The sequence below is a fragment of the Heteronotia binoei genome, chromosome 21 (assembly GCF_032191835.1).
Source record: "Heteronotia binoei isolate CCM8104 ecotype False Entrance Well chromosome 21, APGP_CSIRO_Hbin_v1, whole genome shotgun sequence".
Taxonomy (NCBI): Eukaryota; Metazoa; Chordata; class Lepidosauria; order Squamata; family Gekkonidae; genus Heteronotia; species Heteronotia binoei.
In genome coordinates, this window is record NC_083243.1 from 84,059,938 (window position 1) to 84,085,734 (window position 25,797).

The following is a 25,797-nucleotide window of genomic DNA, read 5'->3' on the forward strand; positions in this document are numbered from 1 at the left end:
AATGAATGCAAGCAAGTGGCTTGCTCTCCTTAGAGCTGTCCTGTCTTTCATGCTATTTCAGTGCTACTTGTTTGAATGAATCCTTTTGCTGAGCGCTTGCTTCAGTGTCTCAGTGAGGACTGCGGTGGAAGCGTGGAGAGTATGAGAATGGAGACGAGAATTGCTGTACCTTATCTCTGCCCTTACTGTGCTTTATATGAAATAGATTTGGTGTTCGATGGGACTGATGCAACGTGGTTGGATTTCAAAGCGTTTCTGTGACAGAGCTGGTGGTTTTGTCAACAGGATGACCCTGTCATTCAAGAACATGTCTTGTTGCTTTCCATTGTAGGGATGGGAACATAAAGCAAGTGTGTGGCTTTTCTGTGGGTGGTTTTATGCTTTCATGCAAATTGCAATTGCTGTTCAATTATCACTTGATTTCATGGAGTAGTGAATATTACATAAATCACTGAATATATTTATGACTCATCAGATGCTAAAATGTTGATGGCTAAATGTCTCAGAGGGGTTTAATGAATTTACATATAATCACTACTTTAACTACTGGCTGGCACCGTGTAACCTGTTTGTTTATTATTTTCAATTTATAACCTGCCCTTTCCCAAATTGGCTCTGAGTGGGTAACAGCAGTCAATAATACAAGGTTAAAATCAGATACATATAATAAAACACTATACAATCTAAAAGCAATATAACAGTCTAAAAACAAACTCCAATTCTGCAGTTGGTGGTATCAGTTGCCTCCGCTCCTTCCATACATCCCCCAGCTGGTATAAGATAAATGGGTCAACAGAGTTATTTCATCAGGGCCCCTGCAGCAGGGAGGCCTCAGAATAACAAAATATCCATCTCCTCAGTTGAATGCCTGGTGGAACAGCTCTGTTTTACAGGCCCTGCGGAACTGCAACAGTCCCCTGCAGGGCCCTAATCTCCAATGGAAGCTTGTTGCACCAGGAAGGGGCCAGGACAGAGAATGCCCTGGTCCGGGTTGAGGCTATGTTGACTTATTTTGGACCAGGGATTACCAGCAGATGTTGATCCATGGAGCGTAAGGCTCTCCAGCCATTCAGGGCTTTGAAAGTCAGAACCAAAACCTTGAACTGGATCTGGTACTCAATTGGTAACCAGTGCAGCTGGCAGAGCACTGGTTGCATGCATGCCTTTTTAGGCACTGCAGCAAGAAGGTGCGCCACAGCATTCTGCACCAGTTGGAGTTTCCAGATCAGATTCAAGGGCAAGCCTGCATAGAGCAAATTGCAGTAATCTAGTCTGGAAGTGACTATTGCATGGATCACTGTGGGCAGATTCTGGATGGATAGGTAGGGTGCCAGTTGTTTCGCCTGCCGTAGATAGTAAAAGACAGACCTGGCTACTGCGGTGACCTGGGCCTCCATAGACAATGAGACATCCAGGATCACCCCAAGGCCCTGAACCCTCGGTGCCGGCGACAGTGCCAATGGTTGGGACTGGGAGCCTTATTCCTGAACCTGTTCTGTCCCAGACCAGACACAGGACCTCTGTCATAGATGGATTTGGTTTAAAACCAAATTGTTTTGCAACCATTCCGTCACAGCCTCGAGCACACAGCCAAGATTTTTCGGGGCAGAGTCTGGGTGGCCATCCATCAACAGATAGAGCTGGTTGTCATTGGCATATTGATGGCAACCCATACCTCCATACAAACTGGGCAAGGGGATGCAGATAGATGTTAACATTGGCGACAGAATTGCTCCCTGTGGCACTCCACATTCTAATGTTTATTAATTATTTGATAATAAGTACAATACTTATAAAACTTTAAAAGATACTCTGGTAGAATTTATTCTATTTGTAATGTGTGGCATGTCATATCTTCCATGGCTTCTCCACTTGGCCCTCCCTTCAGCCCACAAATGTGGTGCATTTTACTAAGATTTGCTATCTGTATTCAGTAAGCTGTTTGTTTTAAACATTTTTTTGGGTTCCTCAGATAGTGTACTTGAGTTCTCAGCTTGGAACAGTTATGGAGATGGAACTGTAAGCAAAACCCCAGTGGCACTTGTTTCTGGTTAGTGTCTGCTTCAAAAGTGTACATGTTAAGCACATTTTTTGCTTCCTTAATTCTTGGTTGTTGTGTAGTTGAAGTCAAGGTCAGGCTTTTAAGGCCATCTGCTATTTAATATGTTTGACAGAGAAAAATAGTGCTGATCATTTCTTCACTGAATTGTTAAAATTGTTTTTTCCCTCCATTCCTTCATTTCTTCGCCATTCTTAATGGAAACACTAAACTAATGACATCACAGCCATGTGAGCAAAATAAAACAGAAATTCAGTAGAGGAAGGATGTGTAATTTTTACCGGTGTCTCTTATCAAATGGTGAGACAGGCTGTCTTAATGTGAAACAAAATACAGAATGTGTGGGATGCAAGGCAGTTAAGCCCCAGCTCTGCTGCATAAAATTTTTTTGTACAAACAATAACAAGGTTTCAACAAGTTGTATAGTGAGCACTTCTGACAGTGAAACAAGAACTAATTGGCATAAATCATTTATAGTTTTAGGAGAAAATATATGGTGATGGAAAAATATGTTCCTACTGTAATGCATCTTTTATTGAAATAAGAATTCACTCAGAGAATGTATTATATATACCAGAGTAATCCTAAGCAGGTCTAATTAGAATACTTTTTAGGTATATTTAATGGACCTTGTTCCCAGGAAAGTGTTCTTAGGATTGCAGTTAGTTGCCTTGGATGTAAGTAGTTTTTAGGTGCATTGATGTAAGTGGATTTTAGGTACTTTATGGAACAGTGTAATATTTAAGTCCAAAATGTAAACTTTTAACAAGGGTTTTTTTTTAGCATATGTTAAGCTCTAATTTTGAAAGATGCCCTGATCTAACTGTGGAGATGGGTCTGCAGAAGTTACTATATTGCATTCCCCCACTTCCGGTACAGCTGTGTGATGTGACTCAAAATAATCCGCTTCTTAAACACAATAACAGACACTTCATGTAAACTCCACTCAGGTTCTTCAGTGTACATTTATGAGGTAGATGCCTTTGAAAACGGCAGAATAATATGGAGGGCATATCTTCCGTTTATATGTGAGCTCAAAGTTGTATTGTCCTTAACATGTCTTTATTTTCAGAGATGTATTAAAAATTGACCTTTAAAATAAAAGTTTATGCTTAATAAAAAAGTTAGTTTCTATATATATTGGAGAGACTTACAATAAAGATGAGCATGAACCAAACCACGAATTGTGATTCATGCTAAAAATGGCCAATTTGTAGTTTGTTCCAAACTGGTTCGTCTGATCCCGTTAGACCCGAACATGAGAATGAACCGGCCTTTTTTTTCTTGGCATGTCATTTGGTTCATGTTTGCTTCATTTTTCTGAACAGCCTGGCATGATTCCTCAGCCCCTTACACTTCTAGTCAGTTTCATTCCCCTTCAAGCTTCCAAGGAGTGAAAGGAACCAAAAGCTGCAGGAGGGCTTCCTCTTCTTTTTCCAGCTTGAAATACTCCTAGGAAAGCAGTTTATTGGGGCCACTTTCTGTGGGGGGCTGTAGCTTGGCCCCCCAAAGCCAAATTGCCCCAAACTTGGAGAGCAAGTAGAGGGAAATCTGCTGCAGAGTTTGCCACAAGTTTGGTGTCTCTAGCCCTCTTGGGGGCCATTTTACACCTCCCTGAACCAAACAAACCACCAAATTGGGCCACTCAACAAACCATGAAATGAAACAAACCACCATTTTTGCATTCTGTGCCAATCCCTAATTGACACACACACAAAAATACTAGATTTTCAGTTCTGTGGACAAAGTTCTGGGGTAAGAAAACTTCATATTAAAATATTGTTAATTTCATATTAAAATATTGTTAACTAGCTGACAATTTATTAAAGGTTATATAATTACAAAAACGCTTAATGCAGGGGTGTCAAAGTCATTTGTTATTGGGGTTGGAGTTTACATAAGTGAAAGGGTGTCTCAGTCTACAGTATTTACAAAACTCTAGTCTTTCCTGGATAAATTACTACAACTCCTATGAGGCAGTGCAAAAACAGAGAGACAGCCATATAGCAGTCAGTATCAACTTACTATCTGGGAAGTCTTAAGTTCAAAATCCCCAAAGGAAAATGTGAACGCAAATTCAAAGGAAATGTGGTAGGTAAACTTGGTCTGGACACACACTTTCAGTTATTCCTGACTTGTTATTCCTCATCTAAATAGTTCACATTGTTTTCCTATTGAGAAAGACTGGATCATGAGAGCATGAATACAGTAATAAAGATGGAGGCAAACTCAGTTGCACCCATAACAAGCTCAGTAAAACACACTCTCTGTGTAGCAAGGCAAAAACTCATACCTTGAATAAAACGCTGCTTGTCTTAAAGGTGCTTTCTTTGTATCTCTCCTGTGGGATTAAGGGAACTTGGCAAAGGAAACACTCCCTCTTTCCCTTCTTCCCCAGAGGATGAGGAAGAGTAGGGAGGAGTGTCAGCCAACAGAATGAAGAGAGGCTTGGCTCAGTAGCTTTGCTGGGTGATTGAGAAAGCCTGGCACCCCGGACTCTCTGTCTCACAGCAGATCTGTAGAGCCAAGCTCCTCCATTGCATTAGACGACTCCTCCCTTTGGGACAGGTGAAGAGGGAAAGAGTGAGTCTGTTTTGCTTGCCAGTCGAAAGAAGCAGGAGAGGGAAAAGGAAGCTGACAACAGCCAGTTGCTGACAAGCCTGATTGGAGCCCTGTGGGGGCTGGATTAGGCCTGCGAGCAGCAAGTTTGACACCCCTGGCTTAATGGTTATGATGAATCACTTCCAGGGCTTTCACAGAACAATTTGACAATCTCTTAACCTTTGGAATTAAGTAAAGCTAAAAATGATTTATGCATCCAGAAAGTAAAACCTTTAATAAAGGAAAGCATATAACCATTTGACAATGGACCTGAGTTGGAGATCATCTTTTAAAATATTTATAGTTTGGAAGAAATATTTATTGTACCGCACAGCAGAAAGAGCTTGTGGATGTAATTTTTGAGCCTCTGGCCATTATTTTTGAGAATTCTTGGAGAACAGGAGAAGTGCCAGAAGATTGGAGGCGGGCAAATATGAACATATGAAGCTGCCTTATACTGAATCAGACCCTTGGTCCATCAAAGTCAGTATTGTCTTCTCAGACTGGCTGCGGCTCTCCAGGGTCTCAAGCTGAGTTTTTTTTCATACCTATTTGCCTGGACCCTTTTTTGGAGATGCCAGGGATTGAACCTGGGACATTCTGCAGATGCTCTACCACTGAGCCACCGTCCTTCCCCTATGTTGTCCCATTCTTTGAGAAGGGGAAAAAGGAGAATGCAGGTAACTACCTACCAGTCAGCTTGACATCTATACCTGGAAAAGTTTTAGAACACATAATCAAACAGTCCTAGAACATTTAGAAAGAATGGCTGTGATTACTGAGAGCCAGCATGGGTTTCTCAAGAACAAGTTCTTTCAGACTAATCTGATCTCTTTTTGAGAAGGTGACTACCTTGCTAGATCACGGGAATGCTGAAGATATAGTTTATCTTGATTTCAGTAAGACTTTTGATGGTTCCACATACTATCCTTGTTGACAAGTTGGTAAAATGTGGTTTGGATCCTGTTACCGTTAGGTGGATCTGTAACTGGTTGATAGATCGCACCCAAAGAGTGCTTGTGATTGGTTCCTCATCCTCTTGGAGAGGAGTGACAAGTGGAGTGCCTCAAGGATCTGTCCTGGGGTCTGTTTTGTTCAACATTTTTATAAACGATTTGGTTGAAGGAATAGAGGGAATGCTTATTAAATTTGCAGATGGTACTAAATTGGGAGGGGTTGCAAATGCAGTAGAAGACAGAAACAGGATACAGGATGACCTTGACAGGCTGGAAAACTGGGCTGTAACTAATAAAATGAATTTTAACAGGAATAAATGTAAAATTCTGCATGTAGGTAGGAAAAATCCAATGCATAGTTATAGGATGGGGGAGACTTGTCTGAGCAGTAGTATGTGGGAAAAGGATCTTGGGGTCTTAGTGGACCATACGCTAAACATGTGTCAACAGTGTGATGTGGTGGCTAAAAAAGCAAATGCAGTTTTGGGCTGTATCAACAGAAGCACAGTGTCCGGATCATGTGAAGTGATGGTATTGCTTTACTGTGCCCTGGTAAGACCTCACCTCTGGAGTATTGTGTTCAGTTTTGGGCATCACATTTTAAGAATGATATAGACAAGCTGGAATGGGTCTAGAAGAGGGCAATGAAGATGGTGATGGGGATGGAGACCAAGTCCTATGAAGAAAGGTTGAAGGAGCTGGACACGTTTAGCCTGGAGAGGAGGCGGCTAAGAAGTGATATGATCACCATCTTCAAATACCTGAAGGGCTGTCATATAGAGGATGGTGTGGAATTGTTTTCTGTTGCCCTAGAAGGTAGGACGAGAACCAACAGGTTGAAATTACATCAAAAGAGTTTCAAGCTCAACATTAGGAAGAACTTCCTGATGGTTAGAGCAATTCCTTGGGAGGTGGTGGGCTCTCCTTCCTTTGAGGTTTTTAAACAGAAGTTAGATGGCCATCTGACATCAATGCTAATCCTGTGAATTTCAGGTGAGGCATTTGTGAATTTCCTGCATTGTGCAGAGGGTTGAACTAGATGACCCTTCCAACTCTGTGATTCTATACTTCCTTGTCCAGTTGACTAAAGGCAGTTCTTACTTGTGAAAGGGCAAGTTGTTATTTACCATACTTCCCTAGTTTAACCTCCTTCATGGTCATTAGCAGGGCTTTTTTTTCGTAGGAACACACAGGAATGCAGTTCCAGCTGGCTTGGCACCAGGGGGTGAGACGTAATATGCAAATGAGTTCCTGCTGGTCTTTTCCCATAAAAAAGCCCTGTGTGAAACAATGGTGATATCAGGGTGCATGGCCTAATACGCAAATGAGTTCCTGCTGGGCTTTTCTACAAAAAACTCTACTAGTGAGTAGCTACTTCATAATTTCTTTAAAGCTTGGGAAAGCTTAAGTTTCTTGTGCCTTGTAATATATGGTGTCAGATGATGTGATTTATTGTATACATTCTTCTTTGTTTAATTGGTAAAGCATCATAACTAAAAATTGGGAACCATTATTTTGCCAAATGGCTTATACAATAGGCTAGTCTTTGGAAGTTCTGTATCTTAAGCCTCAGTTGTTAAATTCAAAGTTGCACACATTCATACCACAGCTCAGATCAGAAATCTTTCCAATTGTATCTTAAAATATTTTAATTAAATCCAGAGACTTCTTGGAAAAATCTTGGCTGTAGGTTATTCCAAGATGTGGGATCATTGTTTCTAAGTCAAAAGTAGACTTCAACAATCGAAATATTTATTAACAAAAGAATTTTGAACATGCATAAAAGGTAGCATAAAATTATTTCTCAACAAATTGGTTGTTCTTAAAAGAACAATGTTATGACTTTTGGATAAAATTAGCCTTTAAGGGGGGGACTTTCGGTAAGCTTTAAATAAACTTATTTATGAGAAGTGCCAGAATTATAGTGATAAAAGTGCTATAATGCTAAACTGTGTTTTTTTTTAACAGCACTTTCCACCACCATGTTAGTACCTGTTTGCTCCATACAGGTTGCATCTTGATTGTGTGCTACTTATATCTGGTCCTGGACCTGGGGGAGAAGGATACAGTGAAATGCCTCTCTGTGCATCCTCTTCCTCATCTGAGATGACATTTGCTTAGACGGGTGTCAAACTCATTTGTTATGAGGGTTGAAACTGACATAATGAGACCAGGTTGGGTCGGCCGGGCCATGTGCGTACCTATTTAAGATTAGGTAGCAGAGATATAAACTTTATAAAGGACACAGACAGAAACAATTAAAGATTTTTTTTAAAAAAACTTAAAACATTAGCACTCATTGGTCTTAAAGGTGCTTTCTTTGTATTTCTCCCACGGGATCCAGGGAACTGGACAAAGGAAGCTCTGGCTTTTCCTTCTTTCCCTAGGGGACCAGGAGAGGGAGGAAGGAGGACCCAGGAGGAAGGAAGACAGGTTTCGCTCAGTAGCTCTGCCGTGTGATTGAGAGAGCCTGGAGAAGCAAGCTATTCCTTCCCCCTTCCTCTCCAAGGGAGGAGCCTCAGCCAATGGAGAAAATAGAGGCTTTGCTCTGTAGCTCCTATGCAGTTGAGCATGCCTGGCAAAGCAAGCTGTAATGCAGAAGGAAGCAAGCGAGAGAGAGAAGGAAGCAGATGACAACCAGTTGCTCGAGGGCCTGATAGGAACCTTCCAGGGGCCTGATTCGCCCCCTGGGCCACATGTTTGACACCCCTGACTTAGGAAGTGTGATGGAGAGCCTGCTATTGAGTTGCAGGTTTAGTACTTCGTAGTACAGCTTCTGGCTTGGAAGGTTCTCTCTACAAGCATGCTGACTTAGGCCCAGGCTACACAATATAGTTTTTTGTGAGTCAGGTCCAGGTTCCCCAGTCCCAGTTCACTTTCATCACATCTACTTAGTAGTAGCTACTGGGTTTGAAAAACTGATGGGAACCCAGTAGGGCTTGGAATGGCACCTTTGTGGGAGGAGGTTTTCCATTTTCTGGAAACCAAATTGCTTGGGGGAGTCTGAAGTTGCACACTGCAGACTGTCTAGACTCGACTGACCAAAAATATGTTGCGTAGTTTGGCTCTCAACCAGGTAATGGTTTGGAGGCTTTCATGGATCCTGGTTGCTCCCCTAACATTGTGCTGAATTGTTGCATGCTTTAACCAAAAGATAGGACAGATGTCAGAGGAGTTGCCCAAACTAGCTCTAGTTTGGGCAACTCCTCTGACATCTGTCCTATTGAGGTGGGTTGCTCCAGAGGGTGATCTTCCTGATTCCCTCATTCCTCAGTTGTCTGAAATGACAGAATATCAGGGGAATTGAAGGGCATGTACATTGTTACAACTAGAGCTTGGAAAAGACCTGGAAAGGTAAGCATACTTTTTTTAAACAACTGTATTTGTGTAGGGATGATTGTTTTCAATCAGCAGGGTTAACTGTGTCAAGTGTTCCACCAAATCCTCCTTGCTTAACTGTAAGTAGTTGATTTTGTTATCAGTAAGGTCTATGCTGTAGGATTATGGTAGTAAAGCAGGTAGCATTTGATCATGTGCAGGGCTTTTTTTGAGCTGGAACACTGTTCTGGCTGGCTCGGCCAGTGTTCTGGCTTGAAAAAAAGCCCTGGCTGGAAGCAGTTTGCAGCCTTGGAGCAGACATTTCTGCAGCTTGCTTGCACAAAACGCAGCCCAGGTAGAGGCAGGGTATGCTGGTGCTTGCTGCGCCTGTGGGGAGGGGGGTCCAGCTTGCTGTTCCTCCCCCCACACATTCTTTTTGGGAGTGGTTAGCTTTGCTGTGCTCCTGGCCAGCATTGTCTCTGTGTATAGCTGACTCTCTACAGCCACAAGGATGAGCTTCTTGCACGGAGGGGGGGGGGGGAGACTTCAGGCTAATCAGTCTGCAGCCTGAAAACCATTCTGTTCATGTTGACGTCAGCCGCCTACCCAGCTGCTGGCACAGGATGCTGCTGTCCCCCCTCCCCACCAGGTTCCTGCATGTCTAAGTAATGAACGGCCTCCTGCATTGGCCAGATCGGCAGTTGTTGCCTTCCTTGGCCAGCATGCCCTGTCAGCTCTCTGCCAGCAGCCCGTCACAGGTGGGCAGCTTGCTGAGGCAGCACTTCCCTCCATCCTGTCCTGGCTGCTCTGCTGAGTGCCCCTTGCTGCCTATACTGACAGGAGGGGAGGTCAGTCAGCTGAGCTCCTCTGAAGGGGGGGAGGCATGGCTACCAGCAGAGGCAGGGTGAGCAGCTCCCTGAACCTTTGCTGCCCAGGAGCCGCAGTGCTGCTTGAGTGGCTGAAAGTGAATAGAACTTTGAAAGTTCAACTTTCCTTTTGTTGTGGCTGCACTGTCACATTTGGCCTTCTCTTTCTGGGGAGAGGAGGGGACTGGCACCAATAGAAACAAGTGGCGGAGCGCAGGGGGAGGCGGTGGTGAGCCATGGGAGCCACCAAGCATGCCACGAGGGCAAAGCGAAGTAAGGCCAGCAGGTTTCAGGTGGGAGGGAGCAGCCAGCCAGCTAGCTGGGAGGCGCTGGGCACTTGGGCTGTGGAGGGTGCATGGCCACATGGGTGGGCTGGCTGGTTATCCACTTGCTGCTCTTGAGTGCTCTCTGTGAGTGTAGGGGGAGGGGGGTCTGGTACAGCCCAGTACCCTCAGATCTCAGAAGCTAAGCAGAGTCAGTACTTGGAAGGGGAACTGCCAAGGAAAACTCTGCATAGGAAGACAATGGTAAGCTACTTCGGTTTACTTGTTCACCTTGAAAACTCTATTGGGGTTGCCCTAAGTTGGCTGTGACTTGATGGCACTTTACACACACACCCTCAAGCAGGAGAATATGGGCAGGTGGGGAGGAAGTTAAGTCCTGGGCATCGCATGGGCACTTGCTATGTCATCTGCAGTAATTGCTACCTTGGGCTTAGTGGAAGCACCCCTAATGCCAGTAGTGCAGCAGGATTCAGTGAAATCAGCATGCAGTGGATTTGGGGCACCAGTTTGTGGAACTCATGACCACCAGATGTGGCAATAGTTTATAGATGACTGAAGAAAGGGACTTGACAAATTCATAAAGGATCAACAGTTGTTAGCTGTGATGGCTAAATGGAAACTTTATGTTCAGAATCGCGAAACCTGAGCTCCAGCTGAACACAGTTTGCAGAGGGGAGGTCTGTTGCCTTATCATTCTAACCTATGAATTATGGTGGCTTGTTTAGCAATTATGGGAAACAGAATCAGCTGGGCCTTTGGTCTGATCCAGCAAGCTTTTGCTTCTGTTTTCTCATTGTGGTCATTTCCATGTGTTCAGAAATGAACATTAATACCATCTGGGTATTGGGGAGGGGCAGTCTACTGAAGGGAGGGGTGGTTGCAGTAGATGTTATGCCTTTGAGTCCTCCCTCCAAATCTGCCATTTGCTCCTGAACTGATCTTGTAAGTCTGGAGAGAAGTCATAATCTTGGGAGAATTCCAGTTCACACTTGGAGTTAGCAACTCCAGATGTGATGACTATATAGGGAAAGGGAAAAGGCAGTGTGATGTAGTAGTTAGACTGGATTTGGGAGACCCAGGTTTGAATCATGACTCTGCCATGGACTTGGCCCAGTCACTCCTTCTCAGCCTACAGCTAGTTGTAGTTAATTGGGAAAGAGAGAAGGGCACTTTTCATATGCTCAGGTGTATATTTTCTCCTCACATTTTCCATGATTACTAATATGCTTCTAGCATTGAAACTGGGTTATGGTACTGAGTCCCTGTGTTCTCTGGCTCTGTGTCTGTCCTGCTTCAACAAGTTAAGGTGTAAGGCCTGGCCTGATAGGACAGTTGTATGCAGTCCAAGAAGCCCCACCCCCAACAAACCCTTGCAACTTTACAACTGTGTGAGCTGCTAGGAGTTGTAGTGACCCTTCTGGAGCTGAGTAACCACTTCCCGTAGTGACTGGATAAAGCATGAAGTTACCAAAGCACACAGTCTATTCCCTAAAGGCTCACTCCCAGAAAGTATTGTTGAAACAGGAAAGTGAAATGGGCCAGCCTGTTTGGTAGCAGCCAGGATGGCTACTGAATCTAGTGAGTGAAGCTGGAATTGTGTACAGTGATTAATTTTACTCAATCTCTCTAGAACAGTGGTCCCCAACCTTTGTGGTGCTGGGGACCAGCAGCAGGGCTCGCCCACCTACGACTAGGGTGGCCAGACCGTCCCGGGAGCCCGGGAATGTCCCGGTTCTGGCCCCCTATTCCCGCCTCCCGGGCTGGCTATACCGGGACCATTTAGAGGTCCCGGTTTAGCCAGCCCAGGAGGCGGTGGGCCGCGGGCGCCAGCGGGGAAGGCGGCGAGTGAGGGAGGGAGCGTCCCTGCGCCTGCGCAGGGCCCCTGCGGAGGCGCAGGGACGCTCCCTCCCTCACTCGCCGCCTTCCCCGCCCGCGCGCGGGGCCCAGCGGCGGTGGCGGAGGCCTCTCCGCGGCCTCCACTGGTCGCTGGAAGCCCTCCAGAGTCTCTGGAGGGCCTCCAGGGACCAGCGGAGGCCGCGGAGCAGCTGGCGCTGGTCCCGGAAGGCCTTCCAGAGGCTCTGGAAGGCCTTCCGGGACCAGCGCCGACCAGCGAAGGCCTCCCCGCGGCCTCCGCTGGTCCCTGGAGGCCCTCCAGAGACTCTGGAGGGCCTCCAGGGACCAGCGGAGGCCGCGGACAGGCCGCGGAGCAGCCGGCGCTGGTCCCGGAAGGCCTTCCAGAGCCTCTGGAAGGCCTTCCGGGACCAGCGCCGACCAGCGAAGGCCTCCCCGCGGCCTCCGCTGGTCCCTGGAGGCCCTCCAGAGACTCTGGAGGGCCTCCAGGGACCAGCGGAGGCCGCGGACAGGCCGCGGAGCAGCCGGCGCTGGTCCCGGAAGGCCTTCCAGAGCCTCTGGAAGGCCTTCCGGGACCAGCGCCGACCAGCGAAGGCCTCCCCGCGGCCTCCGTTGGTCCCTGGAGGCCCTCCAGAGACTCTGGAGGGCCTCCAGGGACCAGCGGAGGCCGCGGACAGGCCGCGGAGCAGCCGGCGCTGGTCCCGGAAGGCCTTCCAGAGCCTCTGGAAGGCCTTCCGGGACCAGCGCCGACCAGCGAAGGCCTCCCCGCGGCCTCCGCTGGTCCCTGGAGGCCCTCCAGAGACTCTGGAGGGCCTCCAGGGACCAGCGGAGGCCGCGGACAGGCCGCGGAGCAGCCGGCGCTGGTCCCTGGAGGCCTCCAGAGGCCAGCGCCGGTAGCGGAGAGGCCCGGCGCTGGTCCCTGGAGGCCTCCAGAGGCCAGCGCCAGCAGCTCCCTCCCTCCCTCGCCGCGAGGCCGCCGCCGCAGGACTCGCCGCCGCCGCTGGACTCTCCGCCGCCCTGGAAGCAGGTAAGGGGTCCGAAAGCAGGGCGGCGGGGGGCGGCCTTCCTTTCTTTCTTCCCTCCCTCCTCCCTCCCTCCCTTCCTTCCTTCCTTCCTTCCTTCCTTCCTTCCTTCCTTCCTTCCTTCCTTCCTTCCTTCCCTCACTCCCTTCCCTTCCTTCCTTCCCTCCTCCCTTCCTTCCTTTCTTCCTCCCTTCCTTCCTTCCCTCACTCCCTTCCTTCCTTCCCTCCCTCCTCCCTCCCTTCCTTTCTTTCTTCCTCCCTTCCCTCCCTCCCTCCCCCCTTCCTTCCTTCCTTCCTTCCTTCCTTCCTTCCTTTCCTCCCTCCCTCCCCCCTTCCTTCCCTCCCTCCCTCCCTCCCTCCCCCCTTCCTTCCTTCCTTCCTTCCTTCCTTCCTTCCTTCCTTCCTTCCTTCCTTCCTTCCTTCCTTCCTTCCTTCCTTCCTTCCTTCCTTCCTTCCTTCCTTCCTTCCTTCCTTCCTTCCTTCCTTCCTTCCTTCCTTCCCTCCTTCCCTTCCCTTCCCTTCCCTTCCCTTCCCTTCCCTTCCCTTCCCTCCCTCCTCCCTTCCCTTCCCTTCCCTCCCTCCTCCCTTCCTTCCCTCCTTATGTTCTTATGTGACACAGAGTGTTGGACTGGAGGGGCCACTGGCCTGATCCAACAGGGCTTCTCTTATGTTCTTATGTGACCAGAGTGGTGGACTGTATGAGCCATTGGTCTGATGCAACAGGGCTTCTCTTATGTTCTTATGTGACCAGAGTGGTGGGCTGGATGAGCCATTGGTCTGATGCAACAGGGCTTCTCTTATATTTTTATGTGGCACAGAGTGTTGGACTGGAGGGGCTATTGGTCTGATGCAACAGGGCTTCTCTTATATTTTTATGTGGCACAGAGTGTTGGACTGGAGGGGCCACTGGCCTGATGCAACAGGGCTTCTCTTATATTCTTATGTTACACAGAGTGTTGGACTGGAGGGGCCACTGGCCTGATGCAACAGGGCTTCTCTTATATTCTTATGTTACACAGAGTGTTGGACTGGAGGGGCCACTGGCCTGATGCAACAGGGCTTCTCTTATGTTCTTATGTGACCAGAGTGGTGGACTGGATGAGCCATTGGTCTGATGCAACAGGGCTTCTCTTATGTTCTTATGTGACCAGAGTGGTGGGCTGGATGAGCCATTGGTCTGATGCAACAGGGCTTCTCTTATATTTTTATGTGGCACAGAGTGTTGGACTGGAGGGGCCACTGGCCTGATGCAACAGGGCTTCTCTTATATTCTTATGTTACACAGAGTGTTGGACTGGAGGGGCCACTGGCCTGATGCAACAGGGCTTCTCTTATATTCTTATGTTACACAGAGTGTTGGACTGGAGGGGCCACTGGCCTGATGCAACAGGGCTTCTCTTATGTTCTTATGTGACGCAGAGTGTTGGACTGGATGGGCCACTGGCCTGATCCAACAGGGCTTCTCTTATGTTCTTATGTGACAATACTGACTTTGGTGGACCCAAGCACTGATTCAGTGTAAGGGAGCTTTGTGTTTGTGACTGGAGTAGATAATACTGACTTTGGTGGACCCAAGCACTGATTCAGTGTAAGGGAGCTTTGTGTTTGTGTCTTCTGGTGCAATTTTGTTCTCAGATCCTTTATTTACTTCATCAGTATATGGGATAAGGCACTTTCTCAACTGTGCTGCATAATGCAGCCTATTTATTTTGTCCTGTTGGCTCTGTCTGCGCCACCTTCATCACTTTCGGGGTGTGGATCCCCCAGTGGGGTGGTCTCGTGACTCCCTCCGCCGGCTGTTTCTGATAGCCCTGCGCCCCCTCTTTCATTTGATATGTGTCCCGTGCGGGTGCCACCCTCCCGCCGGGAGATGCCGCAAAATGAGCCCCCTTGAGGCTTATGGCGGCAGGGCTCGGGGGAAGCGAGCTAGACTGCTGTTCTTTTGAGGGGTTATAGAGTGTTTCGAGCCCGTCCCTGTGGCATCAGTCCCATCGTTGTGGGGCCCAGGGGGCCGGCGCAGCGGCACGCTGAAGCAGCCTGTCGGTCACTTCCGGGTTCCTGTCCTGCATCTCGACCTGTGTTATTAGTGACAGGCTTTCAGAACAAAATTGTTTCCGGCGGTGATATTTGGGGGATTTTTGGGGATGTCACAGGAAGTGCTGTGAAGTCACTTCCTGTTTCCGGCAGTGGCATTTGGGGGAAATGATGTCACAGGAAGTGATGTCACTTCCCATTTCCGGCAGGTGACGCGGGGAAATGATGTCACAGGAAGTGATGTCACTTCCTGTTTCCTGTGGTGGCGTGCCGTCGCCGGAAGTGACGTCACTTCCTGTTTCCGGCGGCGCGCGCGCGCACCCCTACCTTCCCCCCCCCCAACGTGTCCCTGGCTGGCCTTCAGACATTATGGTCACCCTACCTACGACAGCCCCGGGGCTGGCAGGGTGGGGGCACAAAATTTGGTACCGCCCCCCCATGGCACCGTGCAGCCTTCCTGCCACCCCCCCCCGCGGCCATGCAGCCTCCCCGCCCACCCACCCCAGTGGCCGTGCAGCTTCCCCGCCACCCCCCCTGTGGTGCTGTGCAGCCTCCCCACCCCGTCTTTTCTTGCATGCCTCCACCACCACTCTCCAGTAAGGCAGAAGAAAGGGTGGTGAAGCGCCGCCTTTCCCGGCTCCTTAGGGCTGACCCCCTCCCTCCCTGCGCCGATCTTGGCGGGAAAAACCTTTGTAGCAGCGGACGGCAATCCACTGAAGAAGCGGCGCTGCCCTTGTATCCACCCCACTTCCTTCCCACGCCTAGGAAGGAAGTGGAGAGGAGGCAAGGGCAGGGCCACTTCTTCAGCGGGTTGCCATCCGCTGCTACAAAGGTTTTTCCCACCAAGATCAGCACAGGGAGGAGGGGGTCAGCCCTAAGGAGCCGGGAAAGGCGGCACTTCACTGCCCTTTTTTCTGCCTTACTGGAGAGTGGTGGTGGAGGCGCGTGAGGAAAGACGGGGCGGGGAGGCTGTACAGTGCCGCGGTGGGTGGACGGCCAGGCTTCATGGACCGGTTCCAGGCAGTCCATGGACTGGTACCGGTCCGTGGGCTGGGGGTTGGGGACCCCTGCTCTAGAACTTCCAGCATCAATCACCAAAAACTCTAGGAGGTGGGCATGACTGGATGACTGCCCTTCTGCTGACATCAAGGGGGTGTGGCCTAATATGCTAATGAGTTTCTGCTGGGCTTTTTCTGCAAAAAAGGCCCTGGTCATGTGTATATGACTACTGTAACGCCCTCTACATGGGGCTGCCCTTATACCGTACGCGGAAACTGCAGTTAGTGCAGAACGCGGCGGCCAGGCTGTTAGTGGGACTACCTTGGTGGGAACACGTACAGCCTAGGCTGCGGGAGCTGCACTGGCTGCCAGTTGTGTACCGAGTTCGTTATAAGGTGCTGGTTATTACCTTTAAAGCCCTATATGGCCGAGGACCTGCCTACCTTAGGGACCGCCTCTCTCCATATGTTCCTCAGAGAGCACTGAGATCTAGTTCCCAAAATCTTCTAAAAATCCCTGGGCCAAGGGAGGCTAGATTGAAAACAACGAGGGAGCAAGCCTTCTCAACAATGGCTCCCCAGTGGTAGAATCAACTACCATAGGAGGTGCGAGACCTGAATCAGTTTCGCAGGGCTTGCAAAACCGCCCTGTTTCAGCTCGCTTTTACGATAGAACCCGGTTAATTGACATCTAGCCATCCTTTACATATTCTGAATTGTAGCACCTTAATTAATAATTTATAATGGTTTAACTGTTTTATCTAACTTTTAACTTAATTTATGACTGTAACTCAACTATATTTTAATTTGTTTTTATAGTAATAATTGTATTTTATTGTAATCATGGTAAACACCATGTCTTGTGAGCCGCCCTGAGCCTGCCTTCGGCAGGGGAGGGCAGGATATAAAAATAAATTTATTATTATTATATGCAATTAGTCTTCTAATGTAGTTGCTTAGCTGCTATCCATTACAGCAAAGTTTGGGGTGACTGTTTAATATTGCATGTTTTTAAAAAGTCTCATAATTGAGAAAATTGTGGAAACTGGTTACACAAAAATGCCATGATGAACGGAGGTTTGTTTGTTACAGCCATGAATTGCTTATGTATTCCCCTGCACGTGGGGTGTGATTGAAAACTTCTGGGTTGCTGCAGACTACTATGGTTTTTTTTTTTTTAAAATGCAGGCAAATTGGAGGTTGTTTCTTCCCCGCATCAAACTATGATATTAAATTTTGATTTCATCCTTGCTTAGAAGTGTGGTTTGCATTTATGGGTGGGGAAGCAAACTAAGGTGCATGCAACTGGACCTTATTTACTTTCTTTCTTCTTGAGTACAGTTTTCACAACCAGAATCATAAACAGGAAACCCTTACCCCACAAGAGGAGAGTCTAACTACAAAAGTTATCATGTAACTTAACAACAGCTGCCAGAAATTTTGCCACATACAAAGAAGTTTTGTATGCATTTATCTCTGAGTAGCCAAAGTAATTTAGCTTCTGAAGAGATAAAGTCCTGATCATGGAGATATCAGTTCAGCTCTTAGCTATAAAAATTTAGGGCAGTAAAAAAGAACAGGATCCACAGAATCAATTCTGTTGTTGCCACAATTTCAGTGTCTATCTGAATATGGAGTTTCATTGAATCTTCCTGTCATCATTGCTGAAAATAAGGCATTCAGGTGAGTAAGCATGAATGCCTTTCAATACTATGGAAGAGTTAGCCCAGATAGATAGTTTAGTGTTTTTGTTGGAGGGAGAACGCTTATTGAGAAAGATGAACATTCTCTGCAAGCTCTAATCAGTATACTCTCATAACCAAAGTCCCTCTCATAATCAAAGTCTCCTAATGATCTGAACCAGTTCTTGTCTACTCATTGTTGTATCATGGGCAATGCCAAAACATGATAATTTATGATCCAGTAATCTGTCCTAGGCACTTACGTGATGGTCCAACTTGACTAGTCCGAGAAGGCTTGATTCCAGATTTGATTTTATGATCCTGATTTTCAGATTGAATGCTCTGCTCCCGGCCTTTGCAAAGGACATCGGCCCAACTTAGGCTCTTAGAGCTATTCTAAGCACACATCGAGGGATTCCCAAAATATTATATAGGAATCTTAATAGCTGTCTATCAATGTTGTCTGTTGCTGCTTTTGTTCCAAAACCTGGCAGCTTATAACATCTGCCCGGAGACTTTAGTGTTAAATACTTTAAATGCTGCAGGAACATATTGGCCAGCAGAGGAGAAATAAAATCTTGAGATGGCCTTCCAGTACTCATAGTAACTCTTACAACAAAGTTGAAATGTACCTTCCAAGAAAGGCTTGCTTGAAAAATAACTTCCAGGTTATTTGAAATGTTCCACTTTCTCCATGGATTGACCTGCTACTGACCACTTGTACTTCTTTTTTTTCTGAAAAGAAGAACCTTTTACTTTGTAACATTAATAGGATGTGAGGGCAATTTGGCTGTGATATCTGTCACCGCATTGATTGATAGGGTTGATTTGGCTGATCTGACTGGCTAGCCCAGGCAAGTGTCCCTTACCTTTCTCATCACTCCATTTCCATTTCCCTCCTGAAGTTGCTTGCACAATGGAAGAGGATGACCATCCCAGATAGGAGTGCACCATTCTTCAGTCAAGGGAATACTATAGCTGTGCTCCCTTTCTAGAACCTCCAAACATGCTCAAGGTCTATGTGCAATTGGACCACATAGAAAATTAGTCAGGGGTGGAAAATGGTCAGTAAAATCAATAAAAATCAGTTTTTTTATCTTGGTCATTAATTTGTCAGGTTTTTTTTTTTAAAAAAATTGATCAGTAAAGTCAGTATTTCTTTGTTTTTTGAGAATGTAGTTTTTAGGGGGTTTTGTTGCTGCATTTTGGGAGGAAGAAGAGGACAAGAAACAATGCTTGTGGATGCAGTGCAGAAAACTGTTGAGAAATGAGTTTGTTAATTTCTTTTTTCAGCAAAAAACAAAGATAAAGTAAAGACAATTACCTTACAGTAATTGTTTTGTTCTCATAGTGATTATTTTATATATGTTTTATTTATTAAATTTGTTTTTATACTGCCCATTTCCTATAAACAGGGCTCAGGGCAGCGTACAGCCATAAATCATGTCTTATATAGGTTAAATTAACATTACTATTAATACTATTAATTAATTACTATAATTACAATAAAATATCAATCCAATTTGCTTAGATGGTGATCTAAATTTCCAATTATGCTACCATCTTGAGGGGTGGTGGATGGAATTTGGTAGTGTATAAGCATTCCAAATGGAGGAGTCATGTGAGGGAAATACTGTTTTTCAGAACCAGGAAGGTCACATTACCTGAAGCATCCTAAAGCCTCCTGGAAAACAGAACCAAAGTTAATATAGAAATTGAAATAGCATATGTTTAGCACAGGCGGATGACTGAGACAGTTCAGCCTTAATTCTTAAACAGGCTTTCAGCTGCCTGTTTTACACATCTTAAAGCCCCACAACTATGTTGTGCTTTTATGCTTGCAAGATTTAATGTCTTCCCATCAGTGGCTCTCTATGGAGATTTGTGAATTTGCCTTACCATGAAAGAATCTGCCCCAGTGCTGGCCCTAGGGTACATGGTGCCCTAGGCAGACTTCCTGCTGGCACCCCCCTGCTGCCTCCCACCCTCCCTCTGCAGCGCTGTGCTCTGTTGCCCACCCCTCCCTCCCGAAGTGTGACAAGGCTGGGAAGGAGTTGGCAGCAGCGGTGGCGGCTGCAAGCTTTGGGGTGGGGTGTGGGTGTGGGCAGAGCACAGTGAAAGGGAAGAGAGGGGACTGGTGACATCTGGCAGCGGTGGTGAGCTTTGGAGGGTGGGGGTAGGCGGAGTGTGGCAGAAGGGAAGGGAGGGGGCTGGCAGTAGGCTGGCAGCTTCAGGGTGGAGGGCGTGTGGAGCATGGTGAAGGGAAGGGAGGGTACTGGCGGTATCTGACAGCAGCGGTGGTGAGCTTTGGGGAGTGGGGGCGGGCAGAGCACGGCGGAAGGGAGGGGCTGGTGTTGGCTGGCAGCTGTGGCAAGCTTCGGAGGGTGAGGGGGCAGGTGGAGTGCGGTGGAAGGGAAGGGAGGGGCTGGTGGTGGCTGGCAGCAGCGGCAGTGGTGAGCTTTGGGGTGGGGGTGAGCGGAGCGCGGTGGAGCGTGGCAGAAGGGAAGGGAGGGGGCTGTCTGTGGCTGGCAGCACCAGCGGCAGTGGCGGCAGGAGAGAGGCAAACTCGGCGGTTGTCTTGAGCACTGGGAGGGGGAGCCCAATTTGGTGCCCCCCTGCCAGTGCCTTAGGCAACCACCTAGTTTGCCTAGTGGACGATCTGGCCCTGATCTGCCCAATCAATAGTAAGGAACCAGAATCAATTGCTTATATTTTGCTTCAATGTGAATTTTATGTCCAAATACAGGATGTACTAATTAGCCCTATTTTGCATAACAGACATAGCCTCCCTGAAGTGAGGCTTGTTTTCCTTCTTTTATTGGATCAGTGTTCCTATATCACTATCTCAGTAGTGAGGTTTCTTCTGATTGCTGTAAGAATCAAAGGAATATAAGGTTACAGTTTTGGAGAGATGATCAATTTCTGATTGTACTCTGTATATTTTAATATTGGCTTTGTTTGATTTTAATTTATGCTGATAAAGGTATTGACTGATTTTTTTTTCAGACTGCCTTCTTGTGGGGGCTTCAATTTAGCTCTCTGCCATTTTATCCCACACCTACCTACCCACCCACCCACCCACAGAAGTGTTCTCTACTACTCAAACGTCCTTGCCAAACTTTCCCCCCGTTCTCTGTATGTGTTCAAATTGTAGCCCTGCACTGCAGTCACCTTGCCAGTAGTGAGAGTGAAATAGGACAGACTATGGATTGAGCCATCTAACAAAGGGAAGGATCTCCAGACCAACCGTCTGAAAAGCAGAACCACCAACATAGTAATGGTACAGCACCGTGGAATAGTTTTAAAATTTTAATTGTATTAATGTTTTATAGATTTTATTGACTTATTGTTTTAAATCGTGTAAACGACTGTTGTAAGCTGCCTTGAGTCCGCTTGCGGAGAGGGCGAGATAAAAGTCTAATGTAAATAAATAAATAAATAAATAAATAAAATGTTCCAGACCTGATGGGCCCCCTGTCTGGAGCCAACATGGTCTTTTAGTCGGCCTGCTGGCAATGGGATTACAGGGCATGACCTAATCATTTTGGGTTGTTGGTGCTTGGGACATATACCAGAGCTTTCCTTGGCTCCGTTTTGCTCAGGCTGTGTCAGGGCACATCACTCAGTCGAGTACAGTTCATTCCCATAAGCAGGGAGATGAAGTGGCTCATAAAAGGCCACCTAAGTCCAGATCCCCGACTGCATCCCAGACTCCTTGTAGAATGGCTGGCCATTTGTTCTAGTCCAGACAGAACCATACCCTCTCACTTATCCTGCTTTAAGGTGTTTGCTGGGCATGGGCTCCCCAAACCAAGGTGACTGCAGAAGGATAGCGGCACACACATGGCCAACCCTTCCTGGGAATAAGATGTTGTTGGCCATGGGTTTGAGCTGAAGTCTTCCCTTACTGCTTAAAGACTGCTCAGAATGTTCCCCAAGCTACTTTTCTCTTGGGATGGTAAATCACCCCTTTCCTTGGATGACAGTTCTATTGTAAATTACTGCCCTCTGGAAAGATAATTTTCTCTTGAATGCTTGGAATTGGATTAAAATACTTAGTGCACGTTCCCTAGTCCTCTTCCATTACTTTTGTTAAATTATTTAAAAAGATGTCTCCAATGTATGTGTATGTGTTGGAGTGGGCTGCCTGTGTGGCTTGTCTATTTTAGCCATGCTCTGTTCTGCTTTCCTGAGTCTGGTTTCTTCATGGGAGCATTTGAGTCCAGATAGCAAATACTATACACTGACTTCCTCACATTGTTTGTCTCTGCTCTACCCTCCCATTCACCCATATCAGATATTTTCCCAAATATTGGGGAAACATTGGGGGGAATTTTTGTGTGTGTGTTGGTCTTGTTGGGCAAGGGATGATTTGCCTTTTAACATTGTGGCCCTGACTGTTTTGCAAAATACTGATGCTCTTGCGCTACCAGCCAGGAACTATAGTTTGATCCTGTAATTTCTGAGCATGCACTATCAATAAATGTCACCAACTAACAAATGCGTCCAACTGTGCATCTTTGAAAGCAACACATGCGCTTTAATATAGCTGATTTTTAATGATACATGACTTTTCTGTATCTTGTCAAGCATCGATATTTCTCAATAACCAGGCTTTTGTTATTTAATCACAAGTTGCTTTATTGTAGAAACTCCATAGCTTTACCAAGGACAGATTCCTTGGAAGTAATGACGTATATAGACACACACACAGATACTTTGTAGGATAGCTTCAAAGAGTAACATAAAGATGCAATTTGAGTCACAGGTTCAAAGGTTACTACCTAGTATCTCTTCCACTACTTAGGAATGCAGACTGTTACAAACAACTCCCTTTCTCACACTTTCTCTGAGCGCAGATAAGACCTGGCTGTGTGAATCTGGGGGAGAGGCGCATCGCACCGTTCACATCAAGGCTAGCCTAAACATCCTTGGGCCAAATGGATTTATTACTTGCTCTAGGTTGTAAAAGAAGAAAGGGGTTGGGGAAGTGTACTGCTCTTTGTCTTAAGGTCTATCATGGCACAGAAATATGCATGCTTGACATATCTGTGATGGCCAGTGAGCACCCAGTAATATAAGAAAATTGTAAGCATGCATCACCTGTGGTGCAGAATACAGCCATTTCATAGATATGGAACTATACGAACTGCTGATAGTTTTAAATTCCAAACAAATAATTGAGGCAGTCACATAAGCTTGGGTAGCAAATGAACACTGTAAACAAGGTTTTCAAATAGCTGTTTCCCCCTATGGCATAAAAATAGTGTTCATACCTCCCCTTTGTAGAAAAAGTAGCTTGGAGGCAGTTTTAGTAGGCAACAGGAAGGAAAAAGCAGCTGCCTCCTCCCTTTTCACCCTTCCAATCCCAATTGCTAAGGTTGCTTTTCAGTGGAGCAAACCAGTTTTCAGGAAAAGAAACATGTATGTAATGTGTACTTTGACTGTTATTTACACTTCACATTTATTGACAAAACTTTGGGTTGATTAAATTGATGGTGTTCTGTGCTACTTTTAAAGCTAATAATGTCAGTATGAAGACACCCTCCAAACCTTAGGAGGGCCCAAGGCATTTTCAGTCAGTGGATCCAGAGTAATTCATTGCTAAAAAGTATGTGTGTTTAGTGCAATTGCAGGTTACAAGATAGTTAATGGACAGACTATTGACTACATGAGTAACAATCACAATTATACAGTACGGGGGGGGGGGGGGCGGATTGCATTCTTGCCAACTCCAGAACAGCCCCTTGGACTCTCCGGCAGTCACATCTAGTCACATAAAATCTAATTTTATTTACTTCATTTGCTCTAAATCTTTATTCCCAGCGAGGACCCAAAGAGGCTCACACTGCTCTCTTCTACTCCTTTATCTCAACAACCCAATTACATAGCTAAGGCTGAGGGTGTGTGTTTGGGTCCAAGGTGGGGGTTCATACCTGGGTCTCCCAGATGTTAGTCCTGTACTGTAATCACTAGCCCACAAAAATTGCCCCTCCTGAAGAGATGGTGAAGAGAGGACTCCTGAAGAGATGGTGTCTGAATAAAGAAGACAAAGAACTTGGGATATGTAACATGAACAAGGATAGAATATACATTAACTAAGAAATAAAACAAACTAGAAGCAAAAAATTTATCACATGGACAAAGGCAAAGGACGCAGCTCAATGTCATCAATAGCAGCACAGCTACAGGTAGCTTTGGATATTATTGGGAAATAACAGGTGTGCAGATGACTCTCATCCAAATGCCCCATTTCTAATACAAGATTGAAAGAAGCTGTCCATTTTCCCATTAGAAACTGTGCAGTGTGCATTTTGCTGTTAAAGGAATTATCAACTTTTCTTTTTTTAATACTACAGTCAGCAGGGAGGTGAATTCTTGGGAACATCTTTGTTAGGCACAAAACATGCAGTCTGAGTTTCTGTTCTATTCCGGGCCATAGCACTGCAAAGAGCCCTTGGTTCCTGGCTCATTACCCAGGGCTGTGATCTTGACTGAGCAAGCCTACCTCACAATGAAGTTTATTACACTGTGAGGGTATTGTTCATTTAAATTAATTTTTGTGAGCCTGTTTGGATCCCCAATGAAGAGAAAAGCAGAGTGAAAAACTCTAAAATAAACCCCCCAAAAGCAAGTGCAGGCTGCTCTCAAGATGTGAATCCTATACACGTTGCATGTTTAATGAGGATTTTTAATATACTACTTTAAAAGATGCATGCACCTAGCATTGTACCTTCTCTGACAAATTCTAATACTACAGGATCCTAAAAAGTACTGTTCCCCTCAATATTCTCTCTGAAAACATGCAGATATTCACTGAATGATGCTTTAGTATTCAGGGATCAACTTCACCACTGCCATTTCCCTTTTTCATGAGCTGCAGCATCAGTTACCCAACTGTAAAGCCTAGCCAGCTGCCACCAAACCTGGGACATTTTTCAGGTTTGTAGAAAGCTGTCTTATTTCTTCATGGCTTCAGTCTGTGGATTTAAGTATTCACAGATTTAGCCACTTTGAGTATTAGATATACTGACAAGTGTGGGCCCGCCACAGCTCCCAGGCCCTGCCACGGCCACCAACTACACCAGAGATGTGTTCTCTGGAAGATAGCAGTCAGTTCAAGCCCTAGTCTAATCTTGTTACGAGTACAATTCAGAAAAAGCTTTAAGTTTTGCTTTTAGATATTGTGCATTTCTTGCTACAAGGAAGCATGCACCACAGTAATTTAAAACTACTTAATCTTGAATACTACACAGCCCTCCTCTCAAGCTTCAAGAGAACTTTGAAAGCCAACAGTAAGCCAAATAGGAGTGAACACTGTAAGAGATAAAAGGTCCAAAGGGCAGAAGTCTGCTGATCTGCCCAACATGAAGGGTTGTTCTCCTCTACTAGAAAGTGAAGTAATGAATTACAGACTGTTCAAAGTGCGTAATTGTTGTTTGCATTCCAGATTGTAAGGAATATCCAACAAGCCTGCAAACAGAATGTATGTATTTCCACAATAGTTCACAGTTCTCTCCAGCACAGATTTTAGCTCAAGTCTTCATTCTCTGTATTAAAGGTACAAATGTAAGCAGCCTGAACAGTTAAAATAGAGGCCTTGCTAACAGAAGGCAGATCACTTTATGAAACAGATTTCACTTTTATCCTCTTTCATCTCATCTACAGTACTGTTTATACTATTCTCAAAGAATGTGTTTTTGAAATAGACTGTGTAGCCACAATTAGACAGAAGTGGAAAAACCTTTATGGAGGTATACACTTGTGCATTCTTACACATAAACCCGTGAAACTCATATTCTATGCTAAGAAATGCTTGATTTGCCTAACAAATTTCTCTGGACGTGGTTATTTTGCATAACTACACCTTCTACTAGTAACATAGAGGAAGCAAAGCGATCAAGGGCATGAAATCCTCATAATCACTGGCAGTTGTCTTCATGCACCCCTGTGCATACCCAGACCTCTCAAAGTTTCACCAGGCACTGCCTACACACTTTCAAACCTTTTTTAGCACTTTAATGTGTGCTTGAGGATTGTTTTCTTTTAAACTGAAAACAGAGGCACAAGATGCTGAATAGTGATATTTTACACATGCACTGTGGAAAAATAGTTGTGGCATATAT

The 25,797-nt window shown here is 46.0% G+C and overlaps 1 protein-coding gene across 9 annotated transcripts in view; it reads left to right on the forward strand.

The window, feature by feature from the left end:
- Nucleotides 1-25,797, forward strand: part of NUMB (NUMB endocytic adaptor protein) — a 106,536-nt gene that overhangs the window by 1,007 nt on the left and 79,732 nt on the right. The gene's annotated exons all lie outside the window — the stretch shown is intronic.